Source organism: Gymnodraco acuticeps, unplaced genomic scaffold (genome assembly GCF_902827175.1).
Source record: "Gymnodraco acuticeps unplaced genomic scaffold, fGymAcu1.1, whole genome shotgun sequence".
Classification (NCBI taxonomy): domain Eukaryota; kingdom Metazoa; phylum Chordata; class Actinopteri; order Perciformes; family Bathydraconidae; genus Gymnodraco; species Gymnodraco acuticeps.
Window position 1 is genome coordinate 9,234 of NW_022989756.1, and position 9,016 is coordinate 18,249.

The window sequence follows — 9,016 nt, forward strand, 5'->3', positions numbered from 1 at the left end:
CTGGATAATGGCAGACAGAGGTGTCAGAGACTCTCAGGATCAGGTCTCTTCCTCATTATCTCATATCATGTCAGGGGGCCACAGAGAGACTCTTGCGGGGGAGACGGGAGGTCGGGGGAGGGATGGGGAGACATCCAGGCTGGTGTTGAGAGACGTGCAGACACACGTGATCTTAAGGCCAGACACAAACAAAACCATAGCGTCTCGCGAGGCTCTTGAAATCCATCCGTACTGGACTTCACTTTACGACGGGCAGTATATCAGTGTTATGATAGATATCTGATAGGAGATATCATCTTAGAAAGGGGCTATCCTGGTTGTAAAGCATACATTACACATGATGGGAGTCATTTTATGAATTTTCTAATAAATAATCGTCAGCTATTTTGATTATTTATACATTTTAAAAGTAATTATTTGTGCAAAAATGGTAGTAAATGCATTTGTCAGCCTCTCAAATATTGAGATTGACTGCTTTCGTCTGTTTTAATTCATTTTAAAGTGGATATCTTTGGGTTGAACAAGACATTAAAAGACATCACCTTGGATTTTGAGAAACTAGGAATAGACATGTTTCGATATTTTCTGACATTTCATACAACATACCATTCATTTAGAAAATGATCAGACGAGTAATTGATCGTGAAATACTTATTGATTGCAGCCCAGTCTCTTTTATTTACCTACCTTTTACGCATCACTGATATATCATATTTCATTATTTCAGGGGTGTTGTTTTACTGATGTTTTTTCTTCTTAATGTTACCCTTTAAAGTGTCTTAAATAGCAACAACAAGTACTATTAGTCTTATTACTGATGTTCATTTCGTAAAAAATCTCACTGTGAAAGGACCAAGCAACAACACAAAGATATTGTCATTCATGTATTTGACAAAAACAAATGGTATATATTGGATTCCACCCATATCACCCAGCCTATGGAGTCTATTGAGAGACGTAGCTCCACATTTCACATCTAATGCAGCGTATGTTGACCTCTGCTGATAAGAAAGGGCACTGGGGTGTGAAGGTGGGTGAGGAAGGGGGGGATTAATGGATGGATGGATGGAGGGTGGGGGTAATAGGAGGTAAAGGGGGGTCCAGGGTGGGACCTGGGTGCATTCATTAGCAGCTTGATGGGGGCTGACAGGACGTGTGCTGCTATCAAATAATGAGGTTAGGATTGGCCGATGGTTCCAGGGCACAAACCCTGATTAACACTAATCCTGGTTTAAGTCAATTAACGATGCCTGCTCAGGGACTCATGCAAATTAGACGGATGGGGGGGGGGGTCGACATTCAGACATGTAAAAACACCGGAATAGCCAAAAGGAGGCAGGTTATTGAAAAGTAGCTGAGTGGTCAAGATGTTATTGTCACATGCACATAAGCTACAGTGTAGAAATGCATCTGGCTGCAACTCAGAATAGGTTTATCTAATATATCATATTCCAGTCACTTGTAGACTCTTATTGCACTATTTTCTTTTTGTATTTACTTGCACTATTTTTTCAGTTGTGTTGCACTGTTGGAGGAGCCTGTGACCAAAGATTTCCATCGTCATAACTACACTGTAGCTATGTACGTATGACCAATAAAAGCCTTGAACCTTGAACCTTGAGAAATGGCAATGACATTCTTCTGACCCGAGCTCCTCCAACAATGCAACATATAAAATACAAACAGAAAAAATAGTGCAAGAAGTCTATATACATATGATATGTACAAGAAGAGAATATTAAATATATACATTAAGACAACATTAAATACGTCAAGCACATGGAAGTAATAAAAAGCAAAGGGGCGTGTCTTAGTGACCCCCCCCCCCACCCTCCGGTTTGATGAACAGAGTCAGTCAACCCTTGAACTTCCCATCACCCCTGACCCCACAGAAACATGGAGCATGAACGTCAACATGCGTCCACAAAAACCTCACAACACTGCGGCAGGAAGGACACGCTAACCGCCACGAAGACAGATATGATTCCATCGATTCAAAACCAAACAGCCTTTCATTCAACAGCTGCAAAGTCATAGGAAGCAGAACCACATGACGGGAGAATGAAACACAAACAGGCAGACATTGTTTTAGGGATGGGACCTCAAGTCAAGACTATATTAATCAAGTACAAGACTAGGCACAGTCTTATTGAAAGTCTAAAAGTAGTCAAGAACAAGTAAAGACCGACTGCAGATCAAGACAATTAGCATGCTAACCCTCTGCTCTCCTGCGTAACAGATCATTGTTGTTAATGAACGCACAATAGGAGACAAAGGTTATTAGAACATTTTGCAAAGTTAAAAGCAGATTACTCCATAAAACGTACTAATTTGCATTTGACATCAATAAAGACGATTCTGGGTCCAAGAACAACATTTTAAAAAGTGGACTTTACAGACCATTGAATTAAAGTAAATATGCAGTCAAACAAGGGTACTTCAAAGCCTGAGAAGCAATGAACAAAAGAGACACTGAAACAAATATGGTTTCAACTGTAGATCCAAACACCAAACGTGCCTCTTGTCTCCAGGTACGCTGCACGCTGTTAGACTGCCTTTGATTGCAGTCCAAACAAAAGAGGAACATATCTGACATGTTTCAGAAATAAATGTTTAATTTGAGAGCTAAATATGTCTTGTACAACATTCCCAATAGCTGGCTATAACTACAAAGCAAACAACCAAAGGGTTTATTGGAAAGAGGATGTACTGACGACAAGAAAACTCCATATTGGCCTCTCATAACAGAATGTAATTAATTAATTCAACCCGAAGCACGGAGAGGTTATTCACTGAATATGTCTGGACAAAAAGACACAATCCACTATGTTTAAGAAAGTAGGATATGTCGTCTCCTACAAAGACAATAAATGCATGTGATAAATATCAAGATAACGAGAGAAAACGACACTGAATGCCACCAAGAAACGTACAGATGTTCTTCCACACGGAGCTCCAGATTAAGGGAGCTTGACAAGTGGGTCAGTGGTTTCTTCAGAATGAAAAGCTAAATGGCATCATCAATAACATCGGATGAGCGTATTGACAGGGGAATTTATCCTCATTTGTCCAGGTGTCAATATCAAGTGAAGCCGTCAGGGAGGCAAACTAAGCCCCCCCCCCCCCCCCATCTAAACGCTGAGCAGGTGGTAAGGAAGCGGCCGTGCGATTGATTTGCTGGCCCTCACCATCCTACGGTTTCCAAACTGACCCTGTAGTGGCGCTAACATCCCAGATAAAACATGACGGACGATCCATCAGGACCGCTGGCTGCTGTTTGACTGAAGCAGAGAGACGCTGGAGAGATGCACACATTGATTGACAAGTGATTTTAAACTATGTAAAACAAAAACACAAGAATCCAGCTGGTACATTAGCTTTTAATAAGCCTTGAGTGCTACTGCATTGGCTTCAAATGAGCCAGATATATACGGTGGCCAACAGGTGCAAGCACACTTCATTTTCAACCGGTTGACAACATTTCCATTCGTGACACACACAGCTGGGAGACCAGGGGACACTAAAGAGTGACGCACACAGCTGGGAGACCAGGGGACACTAAAGAGTGACGCACACAGCTGGGAGACCAGGGGACACTAAAGAGTGACACACACAGCTGGGAGACCAGGGGACACTAAAGAGTGACGCACACAGCTGGGAGACCAGGGGACACTAAAGAGTGACGCACACAGCTGGGAGACCAGGGGACACTAAAGAGTGACGCACACAGCTGGGAGACCAGGGGACACTAAAGAGTGATGCACACAGCTGGGAGACCAGGGGACACTAAAGAGTGACGCACACAGCTGGGAGACCAGGGGACACTAAAGAGTGACACTCACAGCTGGGAGACCAGGGGACACTAAAAAGTGACGCACACAGCTGGGAGACCAGGGGACACTAAAAAGTGACGCACACAGCTGGGAGACCAGGGGACACTAAAGAGTGACGCACACAGCTGGGAGACCAGGGGACACTAAAAAGTGACGCACACAGCTGGGAGACCAGGGGACACTAAAGAGTGACGCACACAGCTGGGAGACCAGGGGACACTAAAGAGTGACGCACATGACTCCTTCCGATGTTACTGCAGATCTGCTGTAAGCTAGCTAGCTAACGTAGCTAACCTAGACGTTTCAGATATCCTGACAAACACTGAAAGTTATGAGACAGACTCACTTTTCCTAATTGAAATGTTTTGGGCCGGTGTATTGGTAACCAGTGATGGGGGTGTGGGGGGGGGGGGGGGTGTATTCGAGGACCAGTGCCCGTCTCATGTTTAGCTCAGTGAAGCTGCAATGGGATGCAGATGTGGGGCCATATGTTGGCATCACGGCTTCCTCATGCATGACGGAGAGCCTTAGTTCAGGTCACTTCTCTCGTATAAACACCGGTGTAGATGTTATGGTTGTCTGGCAGATATGGCACCTCCTGCATTGCCACTTGTCACGGAAAATGAACCGTATCTGACTTCAATTCAAGGCCTCAGTGAGTTACATGTCGACTACATATATATACAACTCATGTGGCCTAAAACCCAACCACGGACACAACAGACGAGCGACATTCAGGTACTTAAAGATATATTGTATGTATACCCCTAGTTCTGATTATGAAGACACATTTTGCCATTGCTATATGATTCACGATAATGCATGGATTGATCAAGTTCAAGTTTGGATAAATAAAAGTAAGTTAATGACGATCCATAAGGCCTATCTCATGTATCCTATATTCACCTCACTGTATGCTACATTGCATTGGCTCCGAAAAGAGAAAAGCATTTGATAAAGAATGATGTGGTTTTTAAGAAGATCTGTACCATATGTTTTGTTAAGGTCTTGAGGTTAGATGCAACTCCACAATAACAGATATTGTGCTTTGTGCCACTTGAATAATGCACTAGTCCACTTTGCAAGCCCAAATGGGAAGGAATCAAAGCATTTAGCTAATTTACCATTACAGTTTTTGCCCCTTTGTTGTGTTCAAAACGTAATATTGTTAAGATGGTTGTAGTTAAAAGTAGCTAACTGATTTCAGGACATCGATCTGATTCTCCCTTTCACCCTGAAAGCTGCCTCTCTTTGTCCTCCGCGCTGTAACGCTGGTCAGTTGAGTTATTGGGACTCTTTGTGTTGGTGTCACTCTCGGACAGATGAGATGAAGGTCAACGTTCAAAGCTTTCGCCTGTTCGCTCTCTGGCAGCTGCAAATTAACCACATCGCCCCGGGGCCACGGGGTCAAGGGACAGCAACTTGTAGAGGTGGTGGTAGTCACGATAAAAAGACACTTTCCTACCCAGCATTCACGGCAAAAAGAAGTCCCTTTCAAACCGGATAAAACACTTAGCGCTCACCAACATCTGGGAATCGGTATTCAGTGGAAACATGACTCTGCAGTGGTCACGGTATTTATCAGCAGTGACAGAAACATGACACCCAGGCACTGATGTGTGAAATGCATTAACGTTAATATATGATACAAAAAAACATTAAATGAGTATTCTCTGTCACTTTTACTCAAACCTTGACAGAAACCCAATTGAAACCATTGTTAGTCCTTCCAGTTTTCCAATAATCATTAACTCTGTAGGATAAGTAACAGATATTAACCCTAACCATGCCTTCACACACGTTGAAATGACTTAACACATAGCTACCCTTAAAATGCTCTGACAAAAACAACATGTTTTACTTTTCTTATTGTCAAAAACATACTTTTATTCGTCTAAACTCGACAGAACCAAATGAAACTCGTTAAAACCATTGTTAGTCATTCCACTTTTCCAAATTCATCAACTCTGGTGGATAACTAACAAATGAAGACTAACCATTCCTTGAGGCGTGTTGATATAACCTCAATCAAATAATATCATTAAAATGCTCTGACGAAAACAGCATTTCTACCTCTGATAACGTACTTTTGTTATTCTTAACTCAACAGAACCAAATGAAACTGGTTCAAATCAATGCTAGTCCTTCAACCTATCCCAAATGATTGAACTCTGGAGGATAACTAACACATATTCAAACTAAACAGGTTCTAACCAGCGTTGAAATGACTTACAACTGAAGTGCTTTGACGAAAACCGCATTGTTACCGTCATAAAACTCATCAAAAGCATATTTCTTTGTATTTCTTTGCCTCCCCTGACATCAAATAGCGCGCCAAAAGAAAAAGCATATTCATCTACTGGCATTGGGAAGACTTTGCATTGCCTACTTTCAGCGCGTCGTCCCGTGTTTATAACCCATACGTTTTAGTGGGATAAGTGAAAGGAAGCAGGGCTCAGCAGAGGAAGACACACACAGCTTTAATCTTTCCACTTTGTTTGTCCGACTGTTGCCTCCATTATTTTGGGATTGAACCGTTGCCAGGCTGCCACCGGATTAGTGTTGCTCAGCTTAGAGATAAGGAAGCGAGCATATCTTCATCAGGAAAACAAAAACATCAGTGAGACCGCAGAACAACATGCACACACACTTAAGGGTTTGGATGAGTGGCCTGGACACCAGCCAGTCCAATCTGCTTGTTGTGGGGGGAGTAAACACCGACTGTGCACAGTGGAAGGCCTGGCTATAAAACCTCATGTGCTCCCTTCCCATTAACACGTGAAATCAGCGACACACCGACGTCCTGCATAACGATGAGCCGGGACGACGTCAGCTCATCTAAGGCGGGACGAGGTGTGAAAGAATCCTATTTCCTCCCGTCTTAATAACCACTGAACCCATTTCCTCCCAATCTAACCACAGCCGCCAAACAAAGGTATCTAGGAGGGGGGGGGGGGAGCTGTTGGGGGGGGGGGGGGTGCAGAACAGGTTTGAGAAGAAGCCTCATACACAACAAAAAAGTAGAAAGAATCCATGCATGGATTTCAAATTTCACAGCTGAGCACCTGGAAGAAATTGCATCGCTTGGAAAAAGAGGACTTCTTTTGTTTCCTGATAATCGGAGAGAGCGTAATGTAGCCGTTCCATACATGGAGCCTGGGGAGGGGGAGAGGGGGGGGGGGTTCTGTTTGCTAAAGAGCCAGGAGTGTGTTGGAGAGTGACAGCAACACATGGCTGAACGCCTCTGTGGGGGGGGGGGGGGGGTGTCTGTCCATGAAAGACCAGTCTGTTTTACAAGCAGCTCAGTGTCCCTCCGTCGGTCATGCTAGCAAAGAATTTCACCCCTGAGCCTTTTATTCATCTAAACTCGACAGGAACCAAATGAGACTCGTTCAAACCGTTGTTAGTCCTTCCACAAATTCATCAACTCTGGAGGATAACTTACAATTACTAAGACTAACCGTTCTGTCCCTGAGGGGTGTTGATATAACCTAAATCAACACATACCGTCAAAATCATTTAGATTTTCTCATGTTGTCTTAAAACGTACCGTTATCCTTGTAAACTCGACAGAAACCAAATGACGTTACAACCATGTCTGGGGAATGAGTAACACATATAAAGAATCACCATGCCCTAAAGCGCTTTGTAATGACTTGGTATGCATACGTCACAACGTCGTACAGAGCAGGTGCTTAGACAAACATGGAGGAAGTGTTCAGTGTGCATTCTGTCGATGCTTCAGTGGGAGAGTAATATAAGTTGTCGTGGCCGAGTGGTTAAGGCGATGGACTAGAAATCCATTGGGGTCTCCCCGCGCAGGTTCAAATCCTGCCGACAACGAATTGACTTTTGGGAGGTGGGGGGTGGTAGTAACTCATTCTGTGGGGACTTTGATCGGGAGCTGAAGGGTCACCGGTTCAAGTCCTTATCGGAACAACACACTCAGAGCTGGAGAGGTGCACTGAGCGTCACACAAATGCTCTGCCACTCTTCACTAAAGCATGTGTTTATCTAAATGTATGTTTACAAATATGTGTTTATTATTGTATAAAGTTCATGAACATTGTATGAGATGCACATCAGGAAGCAAAGAGGACAATGAGAAGGGGAGGGTTTCAATGTACTGTTCCCTTATTGCAAATGTTTACCACTCCCTGTAACTGCATGTTTCATTGCAGCTGGTGACATGTTCTCAACGGTCTTCTAAATAAAGAATGTGTTTGATGTGAATAACACCAGAGTGAACCCCTGATTAATAAAAGGCTTTCAGCCCCTCTTTTCACCCTCTGTCTGAAACCAGAGTCCAGTCTGCTCTGATTGGTTAGCTGGCCGGCTCTGTTGTGATTGGTCAACCAGCTTAGAGATGTCCCGCCCCTTTAGCCTATCACGTACAATGTGTTGGAGCGCTAGCCAATAGGAGTGCGACTGTTACATGGTGAGAAACACAGATTTTAGCCTCTGCAGACCATTTACATGCACTAAAACCTTTAGCACTCACTACATGAGAGGGGGGGGAAACAAATACATAAAAGGCGCTTTTTAAGATTTAATTAAGACGGGATCAATTCTAATTATCTTTCCTTTTTTAATAACCCTTTCTGGCCACGCCACAGGTTTCACTTCAAACCTCTTTCATGTTAAATCTCGATAGTTCTTCATGAATTAAACATTAAAGCTGACCAGAGCTGCCGCTGTATCGCAGTGATCCCCCCCCCCCTTGTGTGATGAGTGCTCTCCTCTCTACCGGCTGCCAGCTTCCATAACAGCACAATGCTCCACAAAGGAAAATGAAAAGGGTGCAAAAAAAATAAAAATGTTGATAATCGAAGCCCCCCCCCAAAAGACCCTGCTCCATACTGTAGAGCCATTTATCCCAGCGCTGCATTGTGGTGATAAACAGACAACAAAGGGAGGGAATGGAGCTGCAGACACTCAGACAGACGTGTGTACACCTCAGTAAAACACACACACACACACACACACACACACACACACACACACACACACACACACACACACACACACACACACACACACACACACACACACACCATACAGGAGTGTTCGTAGTGTTTGGATAACAAGATTTGAACTGCAAAAACACTTCGATAAATGGGCAACTCTTTGATTAATTGCCAACTATTTTAAATGATCGATTGACCCGTTTCTGTGAGGAGAAA

General features: G+C 43.6%; 1 non-coding gene across 1 annotated transcript; it reads left to right on the plus strand.

The window, feature by feature from the left end:
- Positions 1-7,594: 7,594 nt before the first annotated feature.
- Positions 7,595-7,676, plus strand: trnas-aga. Its single transcript has one exon. It is a non-coding gene; the product is annotated as a tRNA-Ser (tRNA).
- The last annotated feature ends 1,340 nt before the right edge of the window (positions 7,677-9,016 follow it).